The following is a 9,021-nucleotide window of genomic DNA, read 5'->3' on the forward strand; positions in this document are numbered from 1 at the left end:
ACCTGTCATTTCCCCCTAATCATTTTTGAGTGTAAAAGTCATTTTGTGTTACAGTGTGTGTGTGTGTGTAATGGCCTGCATTTTTATTTTTTATTTAGCTAAAGTTCAGTTGATTGCGTTAAGGGGAGGAGCTGTGGGTGAAGCTGTAAAGGCCGCGATACGGAACGCGCCCAAGTTAGCGGTCGGCGCGTTGCGTACGCCGCCCAGACGGACCCGGAGCACCCTCCTCTTCCGGCGCCCGCGTCCTCCATCTTGTCTGAGCGGCGGCGACGCTGCGGTGCAGGACAGCTCCGCGGCTCTCCCCCTCCTCTGGCTCCGCTTCAGCACCAGAGTCTGTGAACTCTGTCAGCTCTGGGCTGCCCTTCGTGCTCAAGAGTGTGACTGTCACCACGAACAAGATGTGCGGTGATTGCACCGCACCAGGGGTATGTAACCCTGTTCCTGGAGTGGCAGTGATGTTTGTTCCTGGTTTTCGTTCCACCCTAGCTTAATCACAAAAATCGATTTATTTAGAATCTGAGAGAAGAGGCTTGTCACGGTGTTCGATTCCCGGGTAGGGCGCTGCCGTCGTACCCTTGAGCAAGGTACTCAACCTGCATTGCTTCAGTAGATACCCAGCCGTATGTACGGACGCAATGTAAACGCTATGTAACAGTCATCCGCTAAATGGCTGTAATGTAATGTAATGAAGAGTGTCCACGTCCTGAATGCTGTAACAGCTGAACAGCTCCAGCACACAGTCCCTTGCGTTCATTTAGCCTAGTTAACTCGGCTATACAGTGGAACAGAAACCAGGAACGGCTCCGGCGCTTCAGGACCGGGGTTGCCTACCCCCCGCCCCCGCACCCTGAAGAGAAGCTGTCGCACGCGGGGGGGGGTGGGGGGGAGCTGAGGGCTGTGTTCATTATAAGGGACGGCGCTAGCAGCGCTAAGGCTACCTGGAACCATAGCCTGCTGGAGGAGGCTCAGACTCCAGACTTACAGACATGGTTCAGCTGCTCAGTGCTTCTCTGGAGTACTGAAAGTGTGTCATAAAACGTCAAATTTACATTTCTGATGATGTAATGTAGACGATGTGAGCAATGAGGCACGGCACACTGAGATTTACAGGGAATACACTGTGTAAATACCAAGGCACACCAGCGGCTTGCTCCAACGTCACCTTGGCGAATTTGCTTTATGACGGTTTGGGTACGAGTTGGTGCTGCATCACCACAGGCCAGTAGTAGCATCTTTATATATAAATATATAATCTTTTTTTTTTTTTGTTTTGTTACTGTTTAAGATCGGCGTGTGTGTCAACGGGAAACCTGTAATGGAAACAACCTCATCGAACTGCAGCTGTGCCTTTTGATTACAATTATTTATCAGGACGTCGCCCCCCCCCCCTCCCCCCGCCGCCCCAAATTGTGTTCTTTGTGGGGAAACAAACGGCCCTCCTGCTGAGAATGACATTTTTTATTTTTAACATTAAATAAAAGAAATGCTGTATTAGAGTCTGTGCGCCTGCCGTGTCGCTATGCTGGGGTGGGATCGGCGGTCCTGGGGTTGTGAGCTCCTCGTCCTGCTGAAGCACCTCTGCCTGCACGGTCCTGCACAGGCTCTCTGATCTCGTCGGCTGGTCTGTCTGTCAGCTGATCGTCGGGCACGGGGAGCAGCCCGGACCACGAGAGCGCCGCTGCGGTGAGCCCGACACGGACGTGCGGACTGAGCCCTGTGACCCCAACGCAGCGGGCTGGGCCCTGTGACCCCAACGCAGCGGACTGAGCCCTGTGACCCCAACGCAGCGGACTGGGCCCTGTAACCCCAACGCAGCGGACTGGGCCCTGTGACCCCAACGCAGGGGACTGGGCCCTGTGACCCCAACGCAGCGGACTGGGCCCTGTAACCCCAACGCAGCGGACTGAGCCCTGTGACCCCAACGCAGCGGACTGGGCCCTGTGACCCCAACGCAGCGGACTGGGCCCTGTGACCCCAACGCAGCGGACTGGGCCCTGTGACCCCAACGCAGCGGACTGGGCCCTGTGACCCCAACGCAGCGAACTGGGCCCTGTGACCCCAACGCAGCGAACTGGGCCCTGTGACCCCAACGCAGCGAACTGGGCCCTGTGACCCCAACGCAGCGGACTGGGCCCTGTGACCCCAACGCAGCGGGCTGGGCCCTGTGACCCCAACGCAGCGGGCTGGGCCCTGTGACCCCAACGCAGCGGACTGAGCCCTGTGACCCCAACGCAGCGGACTGGGCCCTGTGACCCCAACGCAGCGGACTGGGCCCTGTGACCCCAACGCAGGGGACTGGGCCCTGTGACCCCAACGCAGCGGACTGGGCCCTGCGACCCCAACGCAGCGGGCTGGGCCCTGCGACCCCAACGCAGCGGACTGGGCCCTGTAACCCCAACGCAGCGGGCCCTCCCGTCAGGACGACAGCCGCCAGGATTCCGCTAAACCTCCGTCCCGTCAGGAGTGGGGCGGGGCTAAGCCGGCCGCGGTTCCTCAGGAGAGACCGCCCAATTACCTCTTGGCGTTACGCCCACATTACCCGGCGGTCAGATGGCCCTCCTGTGCGACCGCAGACCGCAGCTCCGCAGCGACCAGCTCCGCAGTGACCAGCTCCGCAGTGACCAGCTCTGAATTAATATTTGAGGAGGAAGAGGAACACGATGCCTCCTGTAAAATCATGGCTGATGACTTGGGACAGCGGGAAGAGGTCGTGTTTTTTGACCCTGCCAACGGCGACCATGATGAGGACGTTACAGAACTGTCCCAGAGGACTCCCCCCCCCCCCCCCCCACGTATGTTGCCATTTTTAGCGTTTTATTTGACCTTTATCCGAGACAATACTGGTGTCACCTCTTGTAGTCAAGAACCTCTTTCTGGTGGAGGGGAAAAAACAATGAAGTGCTCCTGTGTGGAGATTATCTCAGGTTCCATTGATTAAGTACCCCTGTACACTCTTGCAGATCTTATCTACCCTTCATTTCAAATGTATTAAAGTGAAATACTCAAAAGGATTCTGGTCTTTGTGTTTTTCTGTTGAATGCATTGTTATTTTTAAACACTCCACAACGTTTCGTATGTCTGTAGAGTGTAGTGTTTCAGTAACTTATGTTTGGGACAAAGACACATAATTTTTTTTCCTTCTTGATTTGGCTCTGTACTCCACAATTTTAGATTTTCAATCCAACAATTCACATGTGGTTAAAGTGCACTTTCATAACTTTTATTGTAGGGTAGTTTTTTTTAATTGAATTTTTATACATTTTTGTTTCACTGTATAGAGATTACAGTATTTTTATGCATAATTCTTGAGTGAAACCAACATGCATAAAAAAATACCCTTACATAAAAGCTGAGGGTACAACTTTTGTGAATTGATTACAAATCTAAAATGGTGGAGTACAGAGCAAAATAATAAAAAGAGTCTGTCCCTTTATGGACCTGACTAGTATGCAATCAACTTGCTATATTATGGAAATGCCAAAGATCTCTCTTCAGCTGTCACAGCTACCAGTAAAGATGAAAATTGTGTTTGGCTAGCAAAAACAGTTCCTTTGGCTAGTTTGTCTTCTCCCAAATACCTAGCATTCACTGCCTGACCCCGACTTGCACAGCCCCGGTAGATATGACCGTGTTCATTCCATTCTGCAGAGATCCTGTCGTGAGTACATTCAAGTCCCCGCTAGAGGGAGCCTTATTACTGCCGTCTCCATTTCAGCTCAATTACTGAAGGATTTTGTTTTTGGCTGGACCTCACCAGCCAACCCTAAAAACGCGAATGTCTGTGACTGACTGAGTGAATGATGAAGTTACACCATTGGTCGGCCGAGTTATGAAGTCACACCATTGGTCGGCCGGATCACGCGTGTTAGGTCCAGCCATATACTAGGTTTTAATCTGGTCTTGTTTAATGCTGAAGGCAGGGTCACAGTTACTTGCTTCCTGTGTGGTTCATTTCCGATAACCACTAAAAGGGTACGGTTCAAGTTGCACTTTATTTCCCGTGAGGGGTAATTCGTCTCTACATTTGACCCATCCTAGCCACAGTGCAGCACCCGGGACCCAACTTCAGCTCCAGTTCCTGGCTCGGACAAATTGGTAACACTTTACAATAAGGTCACATGAATTGGTATTGACTAATGTAATTGTTACTTACTAACTACTGGTAAGTTCATCTGTACAGCTTTGCTAATGTATTTGTACATAATTAATGTTAACAACTACGTTAGTCAATTTCAATTCGTGACCTTATTGTAAATTTATTTTTGACCAATATGAATCAGGCATTCAACAAAGGCTAAGGGACGCTAAGCCATACAATTTTAAATTTAGTCCGCTACTAGTCAACTTTCACACAAAGTTCACGTCATAGAACATTTCTTTATTTTACTTTTCAGCACTACAAACAGGTGCTAAACATTAGACAAGGCAGTGGGTACAGCAGAACAATATAATATTGATATTGTGTGCTTACGCAAATCAAATTCATGGATGAGGTGAAGGCATATACCCTCTCACATCATAGCAAAATGAATAGGCTATTAGCCTGTAAAACATTTGGGATGGGTACATGCAAAATAAAGATTAAACAAAATGGCCTATAACAACTACAAAATAGACTTTGCATATTATAAATAAAATGGACAGCTCCCTTATTGAAACAATGTAGACATTGGCTTATAGGCTAAATAAAAAATATACTATGCATAGATATATATGCTCATGCCTTTTTTCTTTTGGAACTTTCAAGAATTGGAGGGCATTCAAGCAAAATAATTTGTTTGTTTTGAATTGTCTGCTGACAGAAAATGCTCTCTCTGCCTCCACTGATGAAGCCCAGCATGCGTAGCAGCTGTTTTAGATGTTTTAACAAAATGATTTAGTAAAATAACAGCACTTATGTAAGCTAATGAAAAAATGTTTTTTTTTTTTTTTCTGTTTTCTGCCTGTTGTCCTTCTCTGGAAAGGACAAACGGGCCCTAACTTGGGCAGGAATTCCCGAGTGTTTATGAAAATTGTTCAATATGGAACCAGTACTTGTTTGCATGTATTTTGCAATCAGAGGTGTTGCGGTGTGCTTGTTTACCCATTGCCTTTCCTCCAGATGTTTCATTCTTTCATTTCTCCTTCTCAGCTCGGAACACTGAATTACTGAAGATAGACTAAGAATAGACGCTCGGTTTTGGGGAAATGGAAGCAGGGACTGCAGCCTTGGTTCTGCCGGGTTCAGGATGTGCAGCGCTCGAATGTGGTTCATCTAGACCTCTCTCCTCCTGCTTCTTTAAACAGGCTTTCTCCGCCCACAGCAAGCCTGTAATTCTGACATCTGCACTTACTCCTGGGATCCTCAGAATTCTGCCGAGTTCATGCTGCAGTCAAGTCAAGTAGAACTTTATTTGTCCCCAGAGGGGCAATTGGTTGTGCAGCATTGAAAACAGTACCAAGGCAATTAAATACAACATACAATGCAAAGTAAAAACATAGAATACAAGTAAAAACATGAAATGCAGTAATAAACATAGAAAGTTAGCATTTACACCAGACCGGTAGGACGGAGTGTGGCACAGTGGGTAAGGAACTGCGCTTGTAACCGAAAGGTCGCAGGTTCGATTCCCGAGTAAGGACACTGCCGTTGTACCCTTGAGCAAGGTACTTAACCTGCATTGCTTCAGTATATATCCAGCTGTATAAATGGATACAATGTAAAGTGCTATGTAAAAAGTTGTGTAAGTCGCTCTGGATAAGAGCGTCTGCTAAATGCCTGTAATGTAATGTAATGTAAGACCCCAGCAGTTACCAAGCAAAGGTTTTTTTTTCCACTGAGAAATGTTTCCATATCCATTTGGTTTAGATTTTGGTTTTGATGCCTCGCAAAAAAAAAAAAAAAAACTGGCCAGGCATGCTAGTTTTGAGCCATAAACCAGCATGATGTCTGAATAATGATGAGGCTAGCTGTGTGTTTGGCAATTAAAGGCACAGCTGACATGGGTCTGAAGGATGATGAGTAAAACCACAGAGGGTGATTAAACCTGCTAAGCATCTTCAGCGGAATGCCTGAAGTGGACTTAATTTATTGGAATTGTGGTGATAGACCTGCTTATATCACTAGCAGCAGAGTGGACGGAAAGCGATGAAACTGCCTCTTTGGCCCTGAGGCCTCTGATCCTAGGGTCCTATGCAGGAGTCTTATTTTGTTTTCATTGGGATTCTTTTGAATTTGTACATCCGACACCGAAATCGCACTAAATATGCGATTTATTTAGTGCGGCCAAGGCCATGGCCAAGGCCATGAATTATGCCATTAGTTTGCTAGCTGTAAATTGCATGCACATCAATCTCGGTCTTGTCATTCCAGTTCGACTTCCTGCTAGGAAGGTGTGGCCAGGTTCACTTGACACCTAAAAATTAGTTTCGTGGCAAATGGAGATTAAGTCATGGAGATAATTCATCTAAGTCTAGTTCAAATCATTTTTGATCAATTTATCAATATAAACTGTTCCACAATTTTAGATTTGTCATCAAACAATCCACATTCTCAGCTTTTATTAAAGTGTATTTTTAAAACTTTTGGTTTTACCCTGTAGAAATTACGACACTTTTTATACATAGTCCCCCATTTTATGGCACCATAACGTTTGGGACAAATGGCTTAACAGGTGTTTCTCTTCAGTCAGGCGTGTTTGATTGCGTCCTTATTGCAGGTATAGGCAAGATTTCAGTATCTAGTCTTGATTCTAGACTTTTGGTTGCCTTCAGAGTCTGCTGTTACTAGTTGTCAACATAAGGACTACGTTGTGCCAATGAAAGTCAAGAAAGCCATTATGAGTCTGAGAAATAAGGGAAAACCATCAGAGACATAGATCAAACCTTAGGCTTACCAAAATCAACTTTTTAGAACATAATTAACCCCTTTGCTCAGATGCAAAATATGGTCAATCCTCACCTATTTAAGGGGTGTTCTGTTTAAGGCTTTATAACACTAGGTGTGAGCATCACACTTGGAAAATGGCTTAAATGAAGCAAGACACTTGTACCATTTACAATACATAGTTACATATAATACATTAGTTGATATTCATAATTATTGGTAGAAATAAAGTGCCACAAATTCAATTATCTTCGTAAAAATGAAATTGGTCTCCGTTTGAAATTAAATCCTGAAATATCACCTATATAACCTCTCCAAAAATGAATAAAATTATTTTTGTCAATTATAAAGCATATACATTTGCTCATTATGATGGTTTAAGATGAAACCGTGATGTCAAATTGAAAAATAATAAATAAAAAAACATACTGTGCTACACATACCTAAATATGTAGTTATTCACTCTTGTATGCTTTTCTGTAATTTTGTGTTGCATGGGGATGGGATGTCATTTTACAAATGTTACTATTTGATCACTCAAAGAGAATTTTTCTAGCACGTATCAGCACACAATAAATTTGTCTCGTATGCCCAATGCAAATGTAAAAATATTAAAAATGCGACAACATAAATAATTGGAACGATACAAGCAGTAATACATACATCTTCACTATTTTCATATGTATCCTTGCTTGACTTCATGCCTCCTCCTTCTCGTGTGACCCACTCCCCAAATCTATGTATGACGTGAATTTGCTTTAGCCATACTGATGAGCTCGCAAATTTAATAAAATCTTCCAAAAACCAAAGAACAAAAAAAATGATTACACCTCAACAAGTGGCTGTATATTACTGCATAACATTATGGTTAACTGCACAGCACTGTACTGAAGCAACAATTCATGCTGATGCATAAGGCCCGCAGTCTTTGTTATAAATTTCAAATGAGACTTGCCATGCACCACTGGAAAGCTTATACTGTTCTCTACTCGATAAAAGAGTCCTCCATCAAACCAGAATGGAGTGAAAAGAGTTACAATGGTGAGATTTTCCTTGTGGCAGATGTAAATGCCTGCCCCTACTTTCTACTTGTATTTTTATTTTTCAAACAGATTCTTCAAGACAATAAATGACCACTGATTCTTGAAAGGGACATCTTCATGTAAAACCAATGGTAAGATTGTATATTTATTCCATATTTAGTCACCGATATATACAGTCGAATTACATGGTATAATTACTCCAGAATTATTCTTATTTATTTCGATATTCAGTGAACAGCGATTTTCACCACTGTATTGGCATACCTTCAGGCTATTGCTGACTTTATCTTGTTGCTTGATAGAATATGAAATATAGGTGGTGAAAGAATATTTTTTATGAACTCCCAGATAGACACTGTATATCATACTAGTTGCAGATGAGACTGGGCAGGGGGTGGCTTGATAAATGGATGAACTACATGATAATGGTGACACTTAGAAACCCACAAACACCTGTCTGGCAGATCACGAACGCTCCTCAGGAGGCAGGCATGAATGTGTCAGTGTCTGCAAAAGACATCACAGAAAGAGCTACAGAGGCTACACTGCAAGATACAAACCAGTAGTTAGCCACAAAAACAGGATGGCCAGGTTACAGTTAGCTAAGAAGTACCTAAAAGAGCCTGCAGAATTCTGGAAAAGATGAGATGAAGATTCACTTGTTTCAGAGTGATGGCAAGAGCAAAGTGTGGAGGCCGAAAGGAACTGCCCAAGATCCAAAGCACCCTCGCCTGATCTGTGAAACGCGGTGGGGGTGTTAGGGTTTGGGCATGTTTGGCTGCCACAGATACTGGCTCATTTGACGTAACTGATTATGCTGGTAGCAGCAGCAGAATGAACTAGAAAGGTTACAATACCTGAAGGAATTGTGTGGACTTGCTTCAGATTCCAACTGGCACTGTCGTCAAGCCTCAAAGCATTTCAAGGAGGGCACATAGCTCAGAAGAAGCACGAAACCGTCCAGACCCATGGTGCACTGTAGCGTTACATATACAGCCGGGGATCAGCAAGTAGCGATTATGTTCCAGGGATTAGTCATATCCTAAAAGTGTCATGAGTAAAACTTGGCTAACTATATAGCTAGCTAGTTATGTCCTCACTTCTGTAACGTTA

General features: G+C 44.8%; 1 long non-coding RNA gene across 1 annotated transcript; it reads right to left on the reverse strand.

Annotated features, from left to right (window-relative positions):
• Nucleotides 1–8: 8 nt before the first annotated feature.
• On the reverse strand, nucleotides 9–415 carry LOC135244548 (uncharacterized). The gene is made up of 2 exons (XR_010326995.1): nucleotides 287–415; nucleotides 9–223 (listed from the first exon to the last, which is right to left on the reverse strand). It is a non-coding gene; the product is annotated as an uncharacterized LOC135244548 (long non-coding RNA).
• Nucleotides 416–9,021: the final 8,606 nt, after the last annotated feature.

Source organism: Anguilla rostrata, chromosome 18 (genome assembly GCF_018555375.3).
Source record: "Anguilla rostrata isolate EN2019 chromosome 18, ASM1855537v3, whole genome shotgun sequence".
NCBI classification, from domain to species: domain Eukaryota; kingdom Metazoa; phylum Chordata; class Actinopteri; order Anguilliformes; family Anguillidae; genus Anguilla; species Anguilla rostrata.